At 39.9% G+C, this 23,997-nt stretch overlaps 1 protein-coding gene and 1 long non-coding RNA gene across 3 annotated transcripts in view; one reads left to right on the top strand and one right to left on the bottom strand.

Annotated features, from left to right (window-relative positions):
• Positions 1-1,096, bottom strand: part of Otud7b (OTU deubiquitinase 7B) — a 55,287-nt gene extending 54,191 nt beyond the window's left edge. The window contains exon 1 of one of the 2 annotated variants that reach the window (XM_026404059.2): positions 501-1,096. The gene's annotated coding sequence lies outside the window, so the exon portion shown is untranslated. The remainder of the gene's footprint in view (positions 1-500) is intronic. The other variant, XM_077791427.1, reaches the window with a different exon arrangement.
• LOC113193475 (uncharacterized) lies at positions 15-22,523 on the top strand. Its single transcript, XR_003302147.2, has 3 exons — positions 15-347; positions 16,249-16,283; positions 22,464-22,523. It is a non-coding gene; the product is annotated as an uncharacterized LOC113193475 (long non-coding RNA).
• Positions 22,524-23,997: the final 1,474 nt, after the last annotated feature.

The following is a 23,997-nucleotide window of genomic DNA, read 5'->3' as shown; positions in this document are numbered from 1 at the left end:
GCAGCCCCGCTTACTCAGCCTCAGCCTCTAAAGTTTCCACCGTCACGGCCACTTTCCTTTTCCTCAAGTTCAAGGGCCGGCCCCGAGTCCCCCGGCGCGTCTTTTCCGCCCCCTTCCTCCATGACGGCTCGCACCTCAGCCCGGCCCCGGAGCGGCCGTCTCCCCTCCCAGCCTCCGGGATCCCGAGGCTCCGGAGGCACTTCAGCCCGGCACGAGGGAGCAGCCCGCACCTAGCCGCCCTAAACTCCTCCACCTCCCCAAAGTCCGCTTGACAGGCGGGGACCGTCCCAACCGCCCGGCCCGCTCCGGGAGAGGCCGGCGGGGGAGCGACGCCGCGCCGCGCGCAGGTGAGACCCGGCGGGCGGGGACGGGGTGCCGGGAGGCGGCCGCAGGTGAGGCGCGGTCGGGGAGGAGGGGCGCGCAGTGCGGGGCAGAGGGCCGGGCGTGGGACCCGGAGGGGCGGGCGGGGCGGGAGGGAGTCGGGCTGGGGGCTCCGTTACCCTCGCGACTCCCGGGCCAGGCCCTAGGCCGGGGCGGAGCGCGGGGCCCGGCCGCCGCTCCTCATTCCTCGGCAGTGACCCCGGGGTCCGACCGGCCCCTCCCCCGACGACGATGGAGGCGGACGCGGTGGCGGACACTGCGACCGCGGGTGTCGCTCCGCACAGGATCTGGAGCCGAAGCCAGACGGGACTGATCAGGACTGGCCTCTCCCAGGGGCTTTTTGCCTGCCCCACACCCGGCCGCCGCTCCGACTCCGGCGGCTGGTTCAGGATCGGTGGCTTTCGGCCGTCCGGCCGGAAACAAGCGCCAGTTTCCGGCCGGAGCGGGTTGGTGGTGACACCCAAGCCGCCCCCGGGCCTCCTCCCGCCCCGCCCCGCCCAGTAGCAGCCCCGCCCAGTAGCAGCCCCGCCTTCAGCGCTGCTCCCGGGGCTGTGGCTGGTTTGGCGTTTGCCCTGCGAGTGACCCGGTGCTTTCCTGCCCTGCGTTCCTAAAGCCCCTGGACCGAACGTCTTGAATAGGAGCTGGAGGGTATAGGGTAGACTTTTGAGAATTTTGAGTAGAGTGAACTGGCTCCAACCCTTTGGGAAGGAACAGAAAGGGGTAGGCTAGTTCTAGAAAGGTGAGAGGATGGAAATACTTTAGAAAAAAAAAAAAAAAAGTGAAATTTTAGTTACTCTACACAATCATCTGGACTGAGACGGAAAATTAACAGCGCTTCTTCCAAAACAGCCTCCACCCAGTTATGCATTTCCCCTGTTCCTGTGTTCTTGAAGTGAACATACCCTTCTCTATAAACACTTAATATTTACTTGCGTAACAACAATACCCTGTTGACACATCCGCCTTAGAATGTTAGCACAATCAATAAAAGTTATGTCGCACTTTGTGCTTGTAATAGCTTTTACAGCATTACAGCATAATTTGACTCAAATATTTATTGAATTCCTACTATGTGTAATGCAATGTGCGCAATGATATTGTGGAGGTAAAAATCATCAGTACATAATTCCAGTCATCGAAGATCTTACTAAAAATTTAGTAAAATATATGAAACTTTCACATAAGGCAGAACTCACATATGTGCTATGTGAGTTACAGTAAGCTATGAATTTGAGAACATAAATAAGCCATCTGTGCCACATAGTAGAACTTCCACATTTGTTAAACGAATAAATAAACAGGAGAATGTGGAATGTTTCAAATAAGGGGCGTTGAATAACTATCTATGACAAAACAGAACCAGCTCCTGTTACAATACAACCAAAGTAATCCTAAATTTTAATTCATATTCCTAACATTATGGCACCTGGTCTGCATATTCAAGACAGTGTTTATTGTCTAAATTGTGCTCCTTAGGCCTAGGTAAAATAAATATTACAGTTAACTTCTCCTTCCTCTCACTACTTCCTGCAGTTCAGTTTCTGACACCTGAAAAAGGAAACTTCCTAAACAGTAATGACTCTTCAGAATACCCTGAGGTTTAAAAGTTGAAGATTGCTGGGCATGGTGGCACATGCCTGTAATCCCAGACACTCGGGAGTCTGAGGCAAGAGGATAGAAAGTTCAAGGCTAGCTTCAGAAACTTAGTGAGGCCCTAAGCATAGCAAGAGGTTCTGTCAAAATAAAAAGTAAAAAAATGGTCTGGAGATGTAGCTCAATGGTAAAGCACCCCTGGGTTCAATCCCCTGTGCAAAAAAAAAAAAAAAAAAAAAGTTGAAGATTTAAGAATGAATGGGCCTAGAGTCATGCTTACATATCCAGATCAAGCAAGTCAGAGTGCTTGGCATGGGACATGTACAAAGCCTTCAATACAGGCTAACAGAGACATTGGACCTTGGTTTAAGTATTTAAATGGGGAACCACAAAATTTGGCCACTGTTCAGTGGCAAATATAAGGAGGAGAGTAAGACAAGATTAGTTATCTATGCTGATTCTAACTGAACTCCATTGACGCACCCACCCCTTCCTTACCAGTTAAATTTGAGGTAGGAGGGCAGAATGAGAAGCTCAAAATTCTGAAAGCCGTTTACTACCACTGCCACTGACTCATGAAGACCAGGAATGAGTTGCACACAGTGGCACATACCTGTAATCACAGCAACCCGGGAGACTAAGACAGGAAGACAGAAAGTTCCAGATCATCCTCAGCAACTTAGCAAGACTCTAAGCAACTTAGGAAGTCCCTGTCTCAAAATAAAAAAGGTTAAAAAGGTTGGGAATGTAGCTTAGTGGTAAAAACCTAGGAGTTCAATCCCCAGTACCAAAAACAAACAAACAAACCAGGTATGGAGTTCAAAGGCACTCTCTACCCTCAGCACAGGCAGACTCTTTCTTTTGGCAGGAACCACGAAAAGTTTCCAGATTCAAAAACTGGGCCAAGATGCTGGTCCAAGTTATTTAAGTGACCACACATTATAGTCCTGCCTGGAAATTTAGGGACCAGGAAGTGATGGGGTTGCAGTTGCTTTGTGCCTATTTCTTGCTCTTACCATCCATCACTCATTGTTGTTTGTGCAATTGCTCAATGGGCTGCTTGTCTTTGGTCAGCCCAGGCTGTGTGGGTAGCAGTGTGGTCAGCTGGGCTGGGAGCCAGGCCACCTGGGTTCTGGTCCCAGCTCAGCCAACCCCTAATCCATTAATTGACTCCCTTCCTATGCCTATGCATCTTTCTCTCCCTAGAAACTAGAGGCCTCCTCTCTAGTAGTGTACAGCCATTTAGGCTGTCACTATATAGATGCGTAAAAGGAGCTGTCTGATATAAATGTCACAGCAGCCTGAACACAGATGATTATTTTTTGCTCCCAGGTGGAATTATAATAGTACAGAAAGAAAGAAAAAAAAAAACAGCAGAAAAAATCCTACCAGTATACACAGTGTACACCCTCAACTGCTATCAGATTCAAAGTTCTTTTCCACCTTAATGGCCTGTCTTTGTTTACTCTTCTTAGCAATTCTAAGTTTGCTTCAAGGAGTTCCCTGACCTTTTACTTGACTTTAAGCAACAGCAAAAAAACACAACTTTGCATTTCACCAGAGGAACTAAAAAGAGAAATATATTAATACCAGGACGAATGGATAGAATAGAGGAAAATGTTCAGACAAAGTTATGTTGCTGCTGTCCAGAGAGAATAAAAAAAGAGAAAAATTACGTGTATTTATATGCTTTTGTGGTGGGAGAAAAAAAAAACAAACCAAAATAACTTCCTTTCCACCACCACTACTATAATTTAGACCAGTGGTTCTAAGGAGTTTTTAAAACTATGTACTATACATACCTAGAAACCTCAGATTAACTCAGAATTCTTGGGATTGAAGATCATGCAATGAAAAAAAAAAATATATATATATATATATATATATATATATGTATGTATATATATATATATATATATATATATATATATATATATATTAAATCCAGGGTTCTTTTAAAGGTAAACACCTTCCTGCCCTTTGACCAGCAAGTTTACTTCTAGGTATTTACTTACCAGAAATGAAAATATATGTCCCTGGGGCTGGGGATGTGGCTCAAGCGGTAGCGCCTGGCTTGCGTGCGGCCCGGGGTTCGATCCTCAGCACCACATACAAACAAAGATGTTGTGTCCGCCGAAAACTAAAAAATAAATATTAAAAAAAAAGAAAATATATGTCCCTGAAAACTTATACATGAATATTCATAATAGTTTCATTTATAATAGTCACAAACTGGAAATATCTCAGATGAACACAAACAGAAAAATGGAAACCTGTATTGATCATACCATAAAATACATTTTTAAAAAATAACCAACTTTTAAACACAACAATATGGATGAATCTCAAAATCATTTGTTGAGGGCTAGGGGTGTAGCTCAGTTGTGAGCATTTGCCTAGCATGCATGAGGCCCTGGGTTTGATCCCAGCACTAAAAAAAAAGCATTTGTTTTCAGGGAAAAAAAATTATATGACATTCAAAAACAGGCTATCAGTCTGTTAGAAATCAGCCCTTTTTACCCATGGGAGGGGTGAAGAGTGAATGATTGAATAGAAGGGACATGAGGGAAATTTCTGGGTTGGTAGAAATGCTCTGTATATCTTGATAGGGGTACACATACATCAAATTGCATACTTAAGAATGGTGTGTGTCAAAACTCAACTCTAAATGGATCAAGGACCAAGGCATTCGACCAGAGACCCTGCACTTACTAGAAGAAAAAGTAGGCCCAGCTCTCCAACATATCAGCTTTGAAACCATATTCCTCAGCAAAACTCCTGAAGCGCAACAAGTAAAATCAAGAACTAATAAATGGGATGGTATCAAACGAAAAAGCTTCTTCACAGCAAAGGAAACAATCAAGAACATGTACAGAGATCCTACAGACAGGCAGAAAATTGTTACCACCAGTACCTCAGATAAGGCATTAATTTCTAGTATATACAAATAACTCAATAAGTTAATAAGTGGGCAAAGGAACTAAGCAAACACTTCACATAAGAAGAAATATGAAAGGTCAAAAATATATGAAAGAAATGTTTAACATATCTAGCAATTAGAGAAATGCAAAATAAAACTACTTTAAGATTCCATCTCCAGTCAGAATAGCAATTATAAAGAATATAAATAAGAGTAAATGTTGGTGAGGACGTGAGAGAAAGGGTACACTCAGACATTGCTGGTGGGAATGCAAATTGGTGCAACCACTCTGGGAAGCAGTATGGAAATTCCTCAGAAAACTTGAAATGGAACCACCCTTGGACCCAACTATCCCAGTCCTAGGTTTATACCCAAAGGACATAAAATCAGCTTACTACAATAACATAGCCACATCAATGTTTATAGCAGCTCAACTCATAATAGCCAAGCTATAGAAACAAACTAGGTGCTCTTCAACTGATGAATGAATAAAGAAAATGTGGTATAGATACACAATGGACTATGATTCAGCCACAAAAAAGACTGAAATGGCATTTGCCGGTAAATGGATGGCACTGGAGAATATCATGCTAAGTGAGATAAACCATTTCCCAAAATACCGAAGGTCAAATGTTCTCTCTGATTTGTGGATGCTAACCCAAAACAAGGAGGTTGGGAGGGGAATAATAGAAACCCGCTGTATTAGACAAAGGGAGATAAAAGGCAGGGACAGGGAGCGGATAGGAAAGACAGTAGAATTAATCCGTGGTAAATGTCCTACCCTTGTATTTGTGTAAGTTACTCAGACCAGAGTAACTTCACATCTTGTACAACCACAAGAATGGGATCCTAAATAGAATAAAGTATACTCTATGTATGTTAATCTGCCAGAGAACATTCTACTGTCATATATAACTAAACAGATTTTTTTAAAGAGTATATGAATTTTACTTCAACTCCAAAAATGGAAAAAAATCCAGTATTCCTTAACCAGCCTATAAGTTTATATGAATTTGTGGATCATCCGATTGTTATTTGCTGATTATGAAGCTCGATGAGGTTAGTTCACAATTTCATGTACAGTAATTAGCATGGTATCTTGACTTATGTGGTCAATTGTTAAGTAGCTGTAGAATGAGTGAATGAATGAATTAGTAGCTAGCTACCATTGTTTTGGTAGCTTATTATTTCATATTCAGACTCTTAGAAAAGTGTAACTAGAGCCAGGCACGGTGGCCCTTGCCTACAATCCCAGCAGCTTGGGAGGCCCAGACAGGAGGATGGCAAGTTCAAAACTAGCCAAAGCAATTCAGTGAAGTCCTAAGCAACTTTTGTGAGACTCTGTCTCAAAATAAAAAATCAAAAGGGCTGGGGATGTAGCTCAGTAGTAAAGTGCTCCTGGGCTCAATCCCCTGTACCAAAGGGGGAAAAAATTATAACTGGGCCTCTCTATTCTCAGGCCCTCTGTCTGCTTGCATATCACTGCTAGATCATGCTTCCTAAAATATTTTATTGATCTTTTCTCTCTTTTCCAAAGCTATCACAGACATATTGATTGCTTAGCCAATGTCAATCCCCCTTCTTCCTCCTTGATTATAGAACTGTGATTATGTTCAAGTAGCCATCCTCTGTGAGGCTCTGAGCTTAGGGAAGATTGGTCCAATAGTGGAAGATTTGCCTAGGGCAGGGAAGGCTGAATGAGGGCTATGGGTGCAACACTGATGGAGGCCGAGCTTCCGTTCTCCTTGCCATTGCTCTGTTTAGGCAAGTGATAGAGTTCTGACCAGTGTGATATTCCAGGAGACCTGCTGGAGGTTTTGGAGAAAGATTTCTTTATTCTTACAAAGAGACAGAATATATTCTGTTCTGCTGATGAACATTCACTTGGAATTATTGTACTGGTCATAAGACAAGCCAATATGCTAAGGATGGCAAAGCAAAAGATTAAATGGTAAATGGTGGAATTAACCATCCTTGTAGTAGTCATACAATAATACATTTTTAAACCTTTTTGAATTAATTTTTCTATTACTTATAGCCAAAAACATCTCAACTAATAAAATGTCATCAATAATTCTTCAGTAGCTATAGGAAAAAGTCAAGATTCCTTAGCCTGCTTGTAAGAGCCTATACTTCCTAATTCAAGTCTGGTCCTAACTCCAGAATATAATAATTTATTAATTTCCATCTCTACATTTGTGATCTACTTCCTTTACCACAATAGGATGTAGGGAGGAGCTTAGATTTGTTGTATTTACCAATTTCCATGTTGCAAATATTCCTACCACTGGGCTGGGGTTGTGGCTCAGTGGTAGAGCACCCGCCTAGCACATGTGAGGCCCTGGGTTTGATCCTCAGCACCACATAAAAATAAATAAATAAAACAAAGGTATTGTGTCCAACTACAACTAAAAATAAATAAATATTTTTTTAAAATATTCCTACCACTGAAAATTTCAAGAAATTGGAGATACAGAGAGATACGCTTGAGCTGCCTTCAGCACACCTCTGTGTTATACTATCCAACTTTCTCTCCTAATCTGCAAGTTTTCTCCCTAGATACAGTCCAAGGCCCTACCTATACCACTTCCTTTTTAAAGACTTCCTATAAATTCCTAAACTATAGGGCTGGGGATGTGGCTCAAGTGGTAGCGCGCTCGCCTGGCATGCGTGCGGCCCGGGTTCGATCCTCAGCACCACATACCAACAAAGATGTTGTGTCTGCCGAGAACTAAAAAAAATAAATATTAAAAATTCTCTCTCTCTCTCTCTCTTTATTTATTTATTTTTTATAATTTTTAATATTTATTTTTTAGTTCTCGGCAGACACAACATCTTTGTTTGTATGTGGTGCTGAGGATCGAACCCGGGCCGCACGCATGCCAGGCGAGCGCGCTACCGCTTGAGCCACATCCCCAGCCCCTCTCTCTCTCTCTTTAAAAAAAAAAAAAAAAAAAATTCCTAAACTATAAATGTCTTTACTCATCAGTTGGAATTTGACAATTGCCCTAAATTATTAATTTTCATAGGTATTTGTTCATAAGTCAACTAATCAGCTAATGGGGAAAAAAACCCAAAGAAATTAATAAAAGTACTAAAAGAGAGAAGAGTTCAGTGACACCAGATAACCTTCCTGTACTTCCTAAAGACTTCCTGGGATTAGGCATTAGGGGGACTCCTAAGAAGAAGATCCCTGCCTGCAGCCATTTGAGCACTCAAGATTGCTGGAGGTACTTTATTATAAATAGGACTTATCAGCTTCCAATTATTGCAAGTGCCAGTCCCTGGGAGAGGTATGTTAGAACATTAACTAAAGGTCTCTTGGCAAGATTGGGTGTGTTCCTATTCTGGTCCTGTCAAATCCCCTGAGGATGTCAAAAATGGGCTTTTAAGGTCATCAGAGGCCAACAGGTAGGAAAGAAGAGAAGCAGGTTCCTTAGGCTGATTGGAACGCCTGCTAGGTGGGTCAGCTTCATCTCCACCTCCCAGGTGTCACACCCACGAGCTTGGAGGAAACAAATAATTAAGTCTGCCAACACATTGGCTGAGGCAATGAGGAGAGGCCCAGGAATGAAATAAATGACTAAGTCCCTCGGCCCTTGACTAGGTCAGCACTGGGAGGCAAGGCAAACTGAAGCTACTAGAAACTGCAGAGTATTGGGAGGTGGTGGGCATAGAAGATGTGAGACTGCCTCAAGATCTGATTATCGCTTCAGGGCATTTGCTTAAGCCTTCTAGTTAACTACCCCACCCCTCTTTTTATGTGACTAATGGCCCACATTGACCTCTATAGGATCTGCACACTAAGAATGTTTTCCTAAATTATAAATGTATGCTTCTTTTCCTGCTTCAGAGAGCTATATCTAACTGGCATCTACGAGACTCTCTCAGGGATGTACTTACTCCCTGACTACTGCTTTCCAGATTAACGGACTGAAGCATTATAGCTGTTCTGCGTAGCTTGTGGCCTGTGGACCAGCCTGCAGCTCCAGCTCATAGAGAAGCAAATGGAAGTCAGTGTCTTCAGCTGGAAAAGAAATACCTGAATTTGGAAAGTGTCACTATTTTTAACTAACCTTCCTCATAAAATCCTGAAGCCAGAATAAATTAGTGGAATAAGAAGACTAAGAACTAGGAAAGTATCCATGGATAGGTAAAGAACTCTAGGAGCACCCAGGGAAAGGGGTAAGAAGTAAGAGAAATTTTAAAAGAAAGTACTGAACACGGTAGGAGAGAGGAAGGAAAATGAGGGCCTGAATAACGAAAATTGGTAGCAGGAGGCCCCAAGTCAATCAGGGGGTGCTGGCTGTGCAACACTTTTTAAGTGGGTTAGCTGCCCCCAAATAGTGCCCTGCCTCTTCTTCCCTGAGCCATAGTTCACACTCAAGTGGAAACTCCACTATTACCTGCCAGTAAATAATGCTGAATCAAGCACCAAAATGCTTGCCTCCTTATTTAGATTCCCTACATGAGCACCAAGGGATCAACAAAAATGGGAATTGGAACAATATGTGAATTCTGTTGATATTTTTAAGTAACCCCTATTAGGTAGAACTTGACACAAGCAATGCCATTTTGAAACATATCCTCCAGGGGGCTGGGATATACTCAGTTGGTAGAGTGCTTTCCTTGCATGCACAAGGCCCTGGGTTCAATCCCCAGCATAACAAAAACAAACAAACAAACAAACAAACAAAAAAACTCTTTCTTAGAACAACAGTTACCTCAAGGTCACTGTAAAGCTGACCTAAATCTCAGACAGTACTCCCCTATCATACAAAGAATTCCCCCTCCTCATTTTCCCTATGTCTACCCCAGACTATAAGCAGAAGACAGGCCTCAGTCTCCACTGCCCCCGCTTTTGAGCCACCTCTTCTCTATTTCTTTTACTAGCTTCTTTCCTTACACCCACCACGTATAAGACAAGCAAAGATGGAATCATTGGGGCTGGGCTTGTGGCTCGGTGGTAGAGCACTTGCCTGGCATGTGTGAGCACGGGTTCGATGGTTGGCACCACATATAAATAAATGAATAAAATAAAGGTCTGTCAACAACTTAAAAAAAAAGATGCAATCATTGCCAGTAAATAACTTTCATGAAAATACGTTGGAAGTCCAAATCCTTCTCAGCCTGACATGTCTTTCATCTTAGCCAGGAAAAAAAAAAAAAAAAAAAGCTGGAAGGTGGTGTAGATTATATAGGGACAATGTGACCTGTGATTGCAAAGATTATTCTTGAAAAAACTAAAAGGACAACTACTCTTGCTGCCCATAGAGTATATTATCTTTGAATTCCCGCTGTCTGTGAGACGTTCCATTTAATCTTTAGCTTCCTCCTCCTTCTTTCTCTACACAAATAGTATTTGTAGGCCTTTTGCCACAAACAGCTTCTGACACTCAGCAAGAGAACACAGGAGTCACTCCTAGTGAAGCTCAGCCAAGTGAGTTGATTTGTTCTGCCTACCCCTGCGGGATGCCTGCGGGATGCCCCGGAATCAGACATACACACACCTATGATAAGGAAACCCTATACACAGTTTATACCAGTGTTCCTACTTTAACTATAGGTTAGTGTTGTTTGTTTTGATGTCTGAATCCATGTCAATAGCTCTACATTTAATCACAGCAGCAATTCCTTTCTCAATTCTCACTGCTACAGTCCTTCCTCATTACCTCTGACCCTAAACCATTGTAAAAATTATTTCATAATTGATCTTGTTGGCTCTCATCTCTCTTCTGCCACCTACTCTTGATGCCTGGCAGAAAGCTGATTTGTTACATCATTCCCCTGCTCAAAAGCATTCAATTGTCCTTAAAGAAAAATGTATCTACTCCCAATAATACAAATAGTAGTATATGGGCTGGGATTGTGGCTCAGTGGTAGAGCGCTCACCTAACACGCGGGAAGCCCTGGGTTCGATCCTCAGCACCACATAAAAAATAATTAATTAATTAAAGGTATAAAAATTGCATTTACAAAATAGTAGTATTATTATCATTGTTGGCATTACCAACAGGGACTATAAGAATTCAGAGAGCTCATGGATTGTTTTGGAATCATTGTATAACCAAGAAATAAAAGGCTGTTATTCTAAATAAAAACCAATTGCTGCCCCTGACCCTTGAGGGAGATGATATAATCTATACAGCAAAGAAATTACTCTTCACGCTGACTTCTTGCCCTAACAGAACTGATGAAGGGAATAATGGCCACTGCAAATCTCTGTTCATTCTTCTAGTCTCAGGTGGAAACTGGAAGGGATGTTCCTTTATCTAGAAAGACACATTAAAGAATCTTTGGCCATACTAAAATAAAAGGAATCAAATTATAAAAGAGGAGACCCATGGAAGGTTACTGGAAAAATGAAGAGTCTACAAGAAGAGCAGAGGCCAAACTATATGGCAATGTAAGATCTCACCATTGCCCCGAAATCTTCAGCAGAGCCTCACATGTACACAAGCATTCTGTGTGGATGGTGTTTTTTGGGTGCAAAAGGAGCAATTGTTTCACATCTAAGTGCTATGTGGTACAAAACAGCAACAGCTCAGGATTGACAGAGCAATGATTCATCCATGGAACTGATCAGTAGACAGAGAAAGCATAAGGCACAGCCTCCAAATCCCTGGAGAGACTTGGAGGATCCTATCAAAAGGGGAAAGGGCCTTAAGGTGATTACATTTGAATCTCAAAGCAAGCACCTAGTACCTTCACAAGAATGGGTTACCATTTCACAAGAGATTAAGTATTTTTCCTTTCACCCACTTTCCCCTGAGTACCACTGGGGCCCGTGTGGCTGCCCTTGCCCATCCTAGGAGAAAATCAGTACCTCCGTGGTGATGATGTTGACATTCTTCCATTTTCCTTTCATTTCAAGGGGTCTACTCAGAGGCCTGGTCCCTCGTGGGGTTTCTGTCCCTCCCAAGCTGTGGTCAGTAAGCAATTTTCTTCCTTCCCAATATAAATGTTTGCTCCTTGGAGTCATCTCCCCTCCATCTGAGGGGTGGAATCTGGGCAAACCCTTTGGAACAGCAGTATCTAAGGTCTTTTTCTTAGTGAAAAAGAAAATCTGTCTCCTCCCGAGATTTATTGCTGCCCTTATTGCCATTTCTTCCCTGACAGGTCTCCTGTGGGTAAGCTTTGCTAATGAGGGAACCCAGATAATTAGTGGAGGGAATTGGAGTCAAAGAGGGAAACAGTGGAAGACACCATCCTACTGTCCTATTTAGTATCTGAACAGAACAATAGGCACTCTCCCTGTGGCCTGAGGGAAACAGTAGACCAGAAAAGAGGCAAAAGACAGGACAGAGAGGGGATTAGTACTAGAGGAGGAATAACCAAGGGAGACTCCCCAGGGAAAAATCAGCACTACCCTTGAGAACTATGCCATGTGCCTCCCTGCCCTAAGCCCTGAACTTGAAAAGGCCCCATTCTGTCCTTCCTCTGGCCACATCCCTCCCTATTGAATAATGAATCTGTAGAAGCAGGACACAGGAACTTCTAGAGCTCAAGACTCCTTCCAAGACCACCTGTGGGTGCCCAGGAATTTGGAATTTCCAGCTCAATGGCCTGAGCCCCTTTCACAGTCTGTGCAGGCCTCTTCCCTCCCCAGTTCTCAAAGGTGAACAGCACCGCTGATGGGCTGGCTCCAAACCACAGCTTCAGGAGTCCAGAAATTCCTAATTTGAACTTGGCATTCTAAGTTGTCTAGAAGGATAAGGATATATTTTATTTCACAAATTATTGGATAATTTTTAAATATTTAGACATGATATATGGACCTATGTATCTTACCCCAGATCTCACAATGTTAAGGGTAGGCCTATTTAAAATGAAAAGTGCTTAAGACCAGAGAACTATATATTTAAGGGGAAAAATGTGTTTCTCTGCTACTTAGTAAAAGCCCATTAACAGTTAGATATTTATTTAAAGCTACTGAGTTATCTTGAAAATTTACTCTGAAATCCGGTAGACCCCTACCATATCAATATATAAAATCATATTCTCCAAAGATGTTTGGTGTACCTAACTATTGGAACTTGTTGATTTCTTAGTTTCCAAACAATGGTGTGGTTCCTTCCTTAGGGGACTTATCTGGCTCTGATCTGATCTCTACTGGGGCAGCCCCTCCTAATCTCTTCTCCTCAGCCTGGCCTCAGTCTCCCTCCCTACCCCTCCATTTTCATTAGTAGAATTGTAATAAAACAAAAGTCATATTCTTTTAAAAACACAACAAGATTTTCTGTTATTTGGGTTTGTTGTTTTTTAATAGCAAGTGGAGCCAGGTGCCATGGTGCATGCCTGAAATCCCTGTGACAGGACACTGAGGCAGGAGGATCTCAGGTTTGAGGCCAGCCTCAGCAATTTAGAGAGGCCCTAAGCAACTTAGCCAGGACTTGACTCAAAATGAAAAGGGCTGAGGATGTAGCTCAGTGGTAAAGCACCCCTGGGTTAATCCCCAGTGCCAAAGCATAAAAATAAAATAAAACAACAAATGACTTGTCTTATTTGTAGTCCTTTCTTTAAAACAAAAACAGACAAAAATCAGCTAACAACTGTTGTTTTTTTTTTTAAATGACTCATATTTTTCCCCCTTTGGGGTTATATAATTTTAGAAGGAAACGTATTCCATTTTGCTATATCAAATGGCCTATTGTTAAGGCTTTTGCTGTCTGTTTTTTTTCCCTAATGGGAGTGAGGAAGAAGGCAGGCCCAGGTGGGCAGGGTCCTAGAAATGGACTTTAATACCTCCCACAGCAGGTGGGAGGTGTAACAGTGGTCTACTTTATGCTTTGAATATAGCCCTTGCTGCTCTGCCACTGGGACTTATTTTTAAAATGGACATGTTTCTTTCTCCTCTTCTCTCCCTGCTCCTCTCTAATCTCTTTCTTCCCCATCCTAAACAGAGTTACCTCAAGAAATGACTGTCTCCAAATTAACAAGTGAATTACAACTCAGGCAGAACACACAGAATGTAGTAGCCTTTGAATCCCTCTTTAAAACCGTCCCTGTTCCCTGGGATGGGCAGAATCACAGCCTCGGGGACAGGGCTGTGTGAGTCCCCTGTACTTCTCCTTTGCTAACAAAGCAATAAAACTTCTTTTTCCTTTTTCTCGAAACCATGTCCTTGTTATTGGATGAGGACTGGGAACAAGGACCAGGCTTTCAGCAACAGGGAATGAAGCCAGGGGGTGTGTATAAAACTATATTTGGAGAGGTGTGGCATGGGTTAAACATTAATCTGGAGAAGCAAGATCTTGTCATCTCATCAAGTCTAAGGGTCAAATTCAGAGCCAAAAATAGGAGATGAAGTCAGAGATCAGGAACTCAGTAAACTCAAGTCCATTGGTAAAAGCAGGTATGAGATGAGAGCCCCGTGCTAAGGAGTGAAGCAGGTGGAGTCCTGATGCTCCCTATTATGGGATGAGCAAACTCCAAATAAACCAGGGTCAGATTTAGTGAGAGAAGACACTGCAACACCAAGCACAGTAGAACCAGCTTCTAGTGCTCAATGAATACTCTTCATATGATGAAATGGATTTCTTCACTAGTCAGCAATTTTTATGGGGAATATATAAGATTTATTGAAATATGCATGTTGCTCACGAATTCAGCAGCTTTCCTGAAGAGAAACAGAAGGAACATTTTAAATTCACTAAAACTACAGACGCAGGTGTTTGCTTTAGACTTTCTCTTGCTACCAAATACATTATCACATTCAGTCATTTAAAAACAAACATTTTCTTATTCTAAAACAAAGGAAAATCTAGTCTCTCTATCTGTCTCTTAATTGTACTTCTCCAGTCTGAGTTTAGAACTCATTATGGAAGTAATGAGTCAGGGTCATTTCCGCAGTCTTCACCTGTGACAAATACTGTGACATTTGCCTCCAGGGTTGAGGAAGTTGATCTGCTGGGGAAACATGGAAAAGAGCCATGTGCACAGGTACTCATATGCGCACAGTACAACTCACTTCATGGGCTTCTCTGTGTGACACCCAGCCCCAGCCACAGTGCATCACCTGGGAGCTCACTGGAAATGCAGACAATAGACTTGTGGGCACAGACACAAGTCACATAATGACATCTTATCACCATGTCTCTAAAATAGTCTTCTGAAAACCACTAACTACAGATGGGAGTCTACCCTCTGGGCAAATTGGTTGTGAGTCATTCTCCATTTACCTACAGTTTCATTCAGCTCTTTAGTATCCCATCAGGTTCATCTTATGTACGAACACACACACACACACACACACACACACACACACACACACACACACATTTGGAGAGCATACCAGGGATTGAACCCCAGGGGAACTTAACACTGAGCCACATCCCAGTCCTTTTTTTATATATTTTATTTTGAGACAGGGTCTTGCTAAATTATTAAGGGCCTCACTAATTTGCTAAGGTTGGCTTTGAACTTGTGGTTCTCCTGCCTTAGCCTCCCAAGCCACAGGGATTACAGGCGTATACCACCGTGCTCAGCCAATTGTATATATATATATATATATATATATATATATATATATATATATATATATACACATATATATATATTTAAGAACCTAAGAGAAAAAAAGAAAGACCTCAAAGTGCCCTGTTACCAAGGAATCCCTGGGGTTTTGTTATTTGTTTTCTTGAGGGGTTTGTTTTGTCTGTTTTGGAGGGAGTCCCACTAAATTGCCCAGGCTAGCATCAATCTCCTGCACTCAAGTGATCTTCAAAAGCTCAGGGAGTCTCTTTATTCAGCAGCAGCAATAGGAGCAAACAACATTAGCATCCACCAATATATTATTATTTGCCCCAATTGAGTAAAAACTTTTGTCACAATTAAGTGACAGCTGGAAGTGGAGATGTGGGTACTAGAAAAGACAAGAAATTCCTCTTACCTAGTGTATGTTCTGAAAGCAGAATCAGGAAGAACTAACTTCAAAGGCACTGAGGCAAAAATATGGAATTTTAGTCCCCAGAACACTCAGAACCACTATTATCAAAAATGTGAAAGATAACAAGCCCTGGTGAGGATGTGGAGAAAAAGTAAGCCTGGCTCTCTACAGGGAATGTGAATTAAAACAGTCACTTTGGAAAATAATATGCAGGTTTCTCACAACACCAAAAGTGGAATTAGCATATGATCAGCAATCTCACAACTGGATATATATCCAAAAGAAAGGAAATCAGTATATCAAAGAGATACCAGAGCTCCCATGTTTATTTTAGTGCTACTCTATGAATAGCCAAGATATGGAAGCAAATTAAGTGTCCCTCAATGAATGAGTGGCTTGTTTTAAAATATGGTGTATACACACGATGGAATTCTATACAGGTTTTCTTTCTTTCTTTCTCTCACAGTGCTGTGTTGGAACAGAGGGCTTCACACATGCTAGGTGAGTGCTCCACCACTGAACTACACCCCTAGCCCTATACAGTCTTTTAAACAAAGATATTCTATCATGTGTAACAACATCAATGAACCTGGAGGACATTACACTAAGTGAAATAAGTCAGGCACCGGAAAATAAATACTGTATGCTCTCCCTCATATGCAAAATCTAAAAAAGTCCAATTCATAAAACAGAAAGTATAATAGTAGGAAGCTTTGGTAAAACAAAGTTTCAGTTAGAAAAGAGGAGTAAGTTTAGAGAACTCATGTATAGTATGATGACCATAGTTAATAATAATATAGTACATATTTCAAAATTGCTAAAATAATAAATATTAAACATTCTCACCACAAAAAAAAGAATGAGCCAGAGGATATGATCATCAGCTTAATTTAATCTTTTTACAATGTAAACATACATTAAAAAGCACAGTATAACCCATAGGTATATATAATTATTTGTGAATTTTAAAAAATTTAGAGATATAGTAACCTGACAGAGTGACATCAATACTTCCTCCTTCCTCCTATGCATGTGAGTGAGTGATGATAATTTTACTACTTTATCTGAGAGCAATCATATTTCCTTCGTCATTTTGACATATCAGATAGTGGTCAGTGCTGGGAACATAAGAAACAATGATTTCTAGTTTTTTTTTCCACTTCTTGGCATATTAACAAAAACATTTTATAAGCACTTACCTCCATAAGTCAATGGAAAAAGTATTTCATTCCACAAGTTCTAGTCTCTGTTTAGCTTTTCTAAGAGCTTATGATCTATTTTAGATTATAAACTGTAAGACTATTCAAGTAGAAACAGTTATGTTTTGTTGTTAAGCATTAGATGAGTGCAAAAAATACCCAGGTAACCATTTTTCCGGCCGGAGTGTGTCCCTGGTTACTGCCTCTGTATTCCGGGGAATAAAGGATCTCACAAGCTTATAAGGAGACACTATCTTAAAAAGGAAAAGAACAATAAAGAGGATAAAGGATTTGAGCACAAGGTGATAAAGCCTAGCAACAGATGGCTTGATGAAGAAAGCTAAAAGGGGAAAAAGACACTCATCTTTATATTACCTTGAGTGTTCTTCTCAGAAATTAAAGAAATCATTCTTAATCTTTTAGGAGTTTATTCTGAGATATATAATAAGAATCATAAAGACATAGAGATAGTTGAAAATGGATGCCTCAATATATAGAAAAATATCAGCTACCATTTTAGAGTATGCTGTGGGCCAGCAAATGTAAAACTAAAGGACTGGTGATGGTTTTCTTATTTAATCTTCCCAATGGCTCTTTTTTTAACCTAATGATCAATGAAGTTTTATTTATTTATTTATTTGTTTGTTTATTTATTTATTTATTTATTTTAAAGGATTTCCCCATCTTTTCTTTAAGGGGGGGGGGAGGGAGGGGGAGGGAGGGAGGGAGGGAGGAGAGAGTTTTTAATATTTATTTTTTTGTTTTCGGCACACACAACATCTTTGTATGTGGTGCTGAGGATCGAACCCGGGCCGCACACATGCCAGGCGAGTGTGCTACCGCTTGAGCCACATCCCCAGCCCCTCAATGAAGTTTTATAAAACACCACAATTTTGTCTTCACTCAGTGGTAAAGCATCCCTAAGTTCAATCCCCAGTACAAAAAAAAAAAAAAAAAAAAAAAAAACCCACAAAACAACAACAACAAAAGAATTCTATTTAAATTTGAATTATGTTTGAAGTGAGATCATTCTCAATACTTGGAAGACTTATGTCCAACAAATAACTATTACAAATACATGCAACTATGACTCCATTGTTTAAGGATGTTTTAGATTTGTACTTCCAATAGATCAGGAGTGAATTTACTAAAGAGTTCAGGAGACAGTGGCACATGACTATAATCCCAGGGATTAAGGAGGCTGAGGCAGGAGGATTACAAATTTGAGGTTAACCTACACTTAGCAAGACCCTCAGCAACTTAGTGAGACCCTGTCTCAAAATAAAAACAAAAAGGTCTGGGAGGATAGCCCAGTGGTAGAGCTCCCTGGGTTCAATTCCCAGTATCAAAAAGAAAAAAGGAAAAAAAAAGGTCCAGAAATTTTAGTAATTTAACCCAATACGAGTTCTAAGAACACATTCACAATTGCTTCCAGTAGAGGTTGTTCATTCTTTAAATCTCCATAGTCCCCAGGACAAGCAATTTGGGGGTAGCATTCTCCTGACTTCTCATTTTTCATATGAAGAAACCAAAGATCAGAAATTTATGTAACTCACCCTAAATCATATAGCAGGGTAGTTGCCATGGATTCTCCAAAGCCTGTTTATTACACAATATTGTCAACTCTGAAATCTAAAAGTCCGTCTTCCACAGACTGTAATGACCTATCCCTCCAGATGCTCCTTACGTACGCTCTGACGCTTGTGTTCTAGCATCTGAGCCATCTCAAGTTCAGATGTCTTCCAGCAGCACTTTCCTCCAGGGAAACCTGATCCCACAGTCAAACTGTGGGTTACTGGCTCCCTCTTGTCCTTACAGACATAACCCTGAGCTCCTCCTAATCCTGCTCAGGCACGCTGGTTCTTCTCCCACTACATTCTAAGCACAGCTGGAGAAAATCACTCCTGTGGACTGATAACAGTAGACCATTTTAAATGTTAAAGACCACTCTCTAAAGCCTTTGGTCACTATTGTAAACTTTCACCGTCATCTCTTTATAACATCACCTTACTCTTTCTTAAAAGATGACCTCGCTTCCCACTTCACAGACAAAATTGAGCCCTTCACGTACATTTGAAGGGATTTCTTTAACCTCAGGTCCTATGTATATGAACCTATATAGAGCTGAATCCACCCAAGACTTACACAAGTTTCTAGATAAATCTTTTCTTCCTAGCTTAGAGGAACTATCCCTGTGTTCAAAGTTAATTATCCCCATATAGTTCGAAGTCCCATCTCCTCCTTTTTCCTCAGGAAACTTTTACCATTAATGTCCCATTTATCTGCTATATTTTCAATTACTTTCTCCCATTTTACCTTCATTTTAAAATACACAAAACAAAAACTGGACTCATCTCTCTTCCTGCTTTCTGTCATTAACTCAGCAACTTTCCTCCATCACACCATCCACCATGATTTTCTTCCTCACCTGTCACCCAGAGCTATGGAGTTGGCCAACCAGGGATTAACGCTCTGAAGCCATGAGCTCAAAATAAATTTTTGCTACTCTTGAAAAGAAAAGAAAAAGAAAACCAGAAGTTTAAGCCAAATCTCTTGTTTTTACTTCCTCAAATTCCATTTGCTTTTCAAAACACTTGAATTGGACTTCCATTTCCATCAGTTCACTGAAACTGTTCTAGCAAATGTCTGCAACTACTGTAATTACTACTTTTAATGAATACTGTTGTTTATACATTCTATTTTTCATTGAATACAGTTTTAAAATTTTTGTTCATGCAGTCATTGCATATTTTCTTAGTTATTAAATTATATAGATGCAGATTATTAGATTTGATTATTATGTTATACTTGTGTTTCTGATGTGAAAGGAAATTTTTTTCTATTTCATTTTCAAAGTGGTTATTACTGGTTTAGAAAAACACATCACTTTTGTAATGTTAGCCTGCTCTGATTGGCTCCAATAATTTGCCCATTTGTTTTCTATGTAGATCATTATGTCATCTTCAAGAAAAGACAATTTTCTTTTCCAGTATTTACACCTCTTATTGTTCTATATCATCCCATTGGTTTAACTTTCAGTAAATAATGAACAGTAGTCATGAATTCCCTTGTCTACAAATTCTCCTAAAGTTGCACCATTGGGTGACGGTTGTAGGTCATAGGTAGAGTGCTTGCCTTGCACTCATGAGGCCCTGGGGTCAATCCTCAGCACCACATAAAAATAAATAAATAAAAATAAAGATATTGTGTTCATCTCAACTAAAAAAATTTAAAGTTTTAAATTAAAAAAAATAAAATTGCACCATTAACTATACATATACTTAATTATTATGTAAAGTATGTAAGTATATATATAATGTCTTTATATATATCTTCTTATATATAATGTCTTCATGTATATTAATAATCTTTTTTTTTATACTGGGGATCGAATCCAGGGGTGCTTTACCACTGGGCTACATTCCTAGCCTTTTTTATATATTATTTTTGAGACAGGGTCTTGCTAAACTTTGAGTTGTCCTGGCTCAGGCTTCCAAGTGGCTGGCATTACAAGCATGTGCCACTGCTCCCAGTTACATTAAGAATCTTTTATCAAGTTAAAAAATTTCCTCCCTATTCCTTTTCTGCCACGAGTTTTTATTATTTACTCAGGAATGGATGTTGAATTTTATCAAATCCTTTTTATATATCTGTTGAAATTATATTTCTTTTCCCCTTCTGGAGTATCTAGTAAATTTTAGTCACTATTTAGTATTAAGCCATTCCTATAAACCTGGAATGAAACCTTGTCATGATGCATTTCTTTTAATGCACTGCTGACTTTATATGCCAATATTTAAGACATTGCACTTGTATTCATAAGTAAGACTGGCCTATAGTACTTTTCTGGTGCTAATATGTGCAGTGTGGCTATTCTGGCTGGCTTTGCCAGTGTACACTAAGCTGGAGTTCCCTTTTCTTTTCTGTGTCTTTACAATAGTTTAAGTAATAATCATTACTTTTGTCTCCAGTGTTGAAATGTAAACTCCCTGAAGGCAGGAACTGTGTTTGTCTCATCATCTGCTAATCTCCCAGCAACTAGAACACAGCCTAACAGTAGGGAGTCAAAAAGTAATGGATAAATAGATCTCTCCCTATTTATACAAAGGCAGATAGTATCTTTTTATTGGTAGTTGTTTTGTTTTACAATATTCCTTATAATATCAGGAATTGTGTTATAAGGAATATTATTTTGTATTATAGGAAATATTATAAAATTCCTTATTTCCTTTACTACTAGTTTCTTATATGATTTTTAAACAATATGTTTAATTGTGCCTAGCAAGGAGGAATCTCAAGAATACTTATGAAGCCTGTTGGGGTGGCACATGCCTGTAATCCCAGCAACTCAGGAGGCTGAGGCGGGAGGATTACAAGTTCAAAGCCAGCCTAGAGAAGCACTTTGCAACTAAACAAGATCCTGTCTCAAAATAAAATATAAAAAAGGACTGGGCATGTGGCCCAGTGGTTAAGCCCCCCGGTACAAAAAAAAAAAAAAATGTGAAATAAATTAAAGAAAATTTTAAGTAACTTGAAAGAGCACTGTGCCACCATATTTTAGATGGGGCACAGGGCCAGGCCTAAACAAAGCTTTTCCCCAGTGCCAGCCACCTGCCCTGCACCCCTCATTGCGTTCCTCATTAACCTACTCTTGCTGTTTCTGGCTCAATGCTCTCAGCTGTCCCACAGGCCTGTTAGGCCTGTTCCTCTCCCTTCTACCTCCATAAAATTTACCTGTCCTATTTTTTATTTCCTCAGGGCTTAAGGCTTCACACAGCAAATCAGACAAGCTAATTTTCATTAAAAGAAAACAGTAATTGGAGAAGCAGGAAATGCCTAGCCAATAAATGTGCATTTTAATAAAACATTGGGCTTTTTTTCTGATTTTGAAATTCATGCTTATTACAGGAAAAAATCACAAAGAAAATAAAAAGCACACAAGAAATCTCAGATAAATCATAAAATTTTGGTTTTTATATAGCACAGCAGTTAAGATCCCAGACTCTATTGCCTAAGCTTGAATTCCCACCTCTCTCACTGTGTGACCTTGGGTAAGTTACTTAACCTTTCTCTGTTTCAGCCTTATCATCTGTAAAATAAGGGTTAGTGTTAGTATCTATGATTACCAAGAAGATAAAATTAGTTAACATATGTGCTTAAAACAATCTGAGGGGCTGGGGTTGTAGCTCAGTGGTGAGCGCTTGCCTAGCACGTCAATTCTTAGCACCACATATAAATAAATAAATAAACAAACAAACAAACAAATAAATAAATAAAGGTCCATTGACAAATTTTAAAAATTAAAAAATAAAACAATCTGTGAACCTTAGTAAGGTAAATGTTAAGTGTTTGCTATTATTATTTTGGCAAATATCTTCACAGATAGGCAAGGCAAATCAACTGACAGGCACATAATCACACATACTTCTAAAAAGCATTGGAATCATTCTTTACCTAATTTTTTTTCTTTCTTTTTTTGCAGTGCCAGAGATCCAACTCAGTGCAAGTGTTCTACCACTGAACTAAATCAACTAAATCTCTAGTCCCTGTCAGTACTTTTCTTTTCTTTCTTTTTTCTTTTTTTGTACTGGAGATTGAATCCAGGGGCACTCAACCACTGAGCGTTGTTTATATTATATTTAGAGACAGGGTCTCACTGAGTTGCTTAGTGCCTTGCATTTGTTGAGGCTAGCTTTGAATTCACAGTCCTCCTGCCTCAGCCTCCCAAACTGCTGGGATTTACAGGCACGCGCCACCACACCCAGCAATACCTTTCTTTCTTATTTATTTATTTATTTATTTTTGTTTCTTTTTATTTATACATGACAGTAGAGACTATTTTTACATATTCATACAAGCACAGAATATATTTTATTCTAATTAGGATCCCAATCTTATAGATGTACATGATGGTGAGATTCACTATGGTGTATTCATATATGTACATAAGTTTTTTTTACTTTTGTCACTTAAAATTACATGATAAATATCTTCCCACATTTTAACATTTTTCAACCGTTGATGTTTCAAATGGTAAATTTGTAGGCAGAATTTAGACTCTGCCTTTTCTTGGCAAGAACCGTGTTTTATAATTTAAATTTTAATGCTTTTGGGTGGAGCTTAAACTCTAAGTTACAACAATTCTTACCACTTCCTATTGTCTAAACAGCAAATAAATCTAAAGGCTTTGAGGTATTTTACTTCAAAGATTTTTAGTAGTTGTATATTATTTCATCCTATGACTAGACAATTCTTAACTAAGTTCTATTTTTTTTTTATTTTACCTTTTGCCTGGATATTTTTTTTTAAAAGAGAGAGAGAGAGAGAGAGACAGAGAGAGAGAATTTTTAATATTTATTTTTTAGTTCTCGGCGGACACAACATCTTTGTTTGTATGTGGTGCTGAGGATCCAACCCGGGCCGCACGCATGCCAGGCGAGCGCGCTACCGCTTGAGCCACATCCCCAGCCCTAAGTTCTATTATTAGACATTTAACTTGTCTATAATGCTAGGAAGAACATCCATTTTAAAAAACCCTCTTTAGATATCTTTATATTTTTTCTACAGCTCTTTTCCTTAGAGAACTTTCCGAAAAGTAGAAATGCTGGGTCAAAGTTTGAATATTATTTATTTCCTTATTTATTTGTACTGGGGATTGAACCTAGGGGTGCTTAACCATTGAGCCACATCCCAATTCTTTTTTATATTTTTATTTGGAGACAGAGTCTCACTAAGTTGGTTAGGGCCAAGATCTTTAAAACATATTGCTTAGTTGCCTTATTAAAAAAACTGTATTGCTTTATACTTCCTGTAGCCATTGCCTTGAGCAATTACTGATACTGGTATTATCAGTTTTTTAACTTTTGCCAAGAAGAGGTCTATTTCTACAATAATGTACATCTCTTAAATATGTCCTATTGAGGACAAAATATTTCCCCACCCTTAGCCTCTCAAACTCATTCTTTTCTCTGCTGCCCAGACAACTAAGTAGAAGATAAGAATCTTAGCTATATCCT

This window comes from Urocitellus parryii, chromosome 11, assembly GCF_045843805.1.
Source record: "Urocitellus parryii isolate mUroPar1 chromosome 11, mUroPar1.hap1, whole genome shotgun sequence".
NCBI lineage: Eukaryota > Metazoa > Chordata > Mammalia > Rodentia > Sciuridae > Urocitellus > Urocitellus parryii.
Note: the sequence above shows the minus strand (reverse complement) of the source record. Positions and strands in the feature narration are given on the sequence as shown.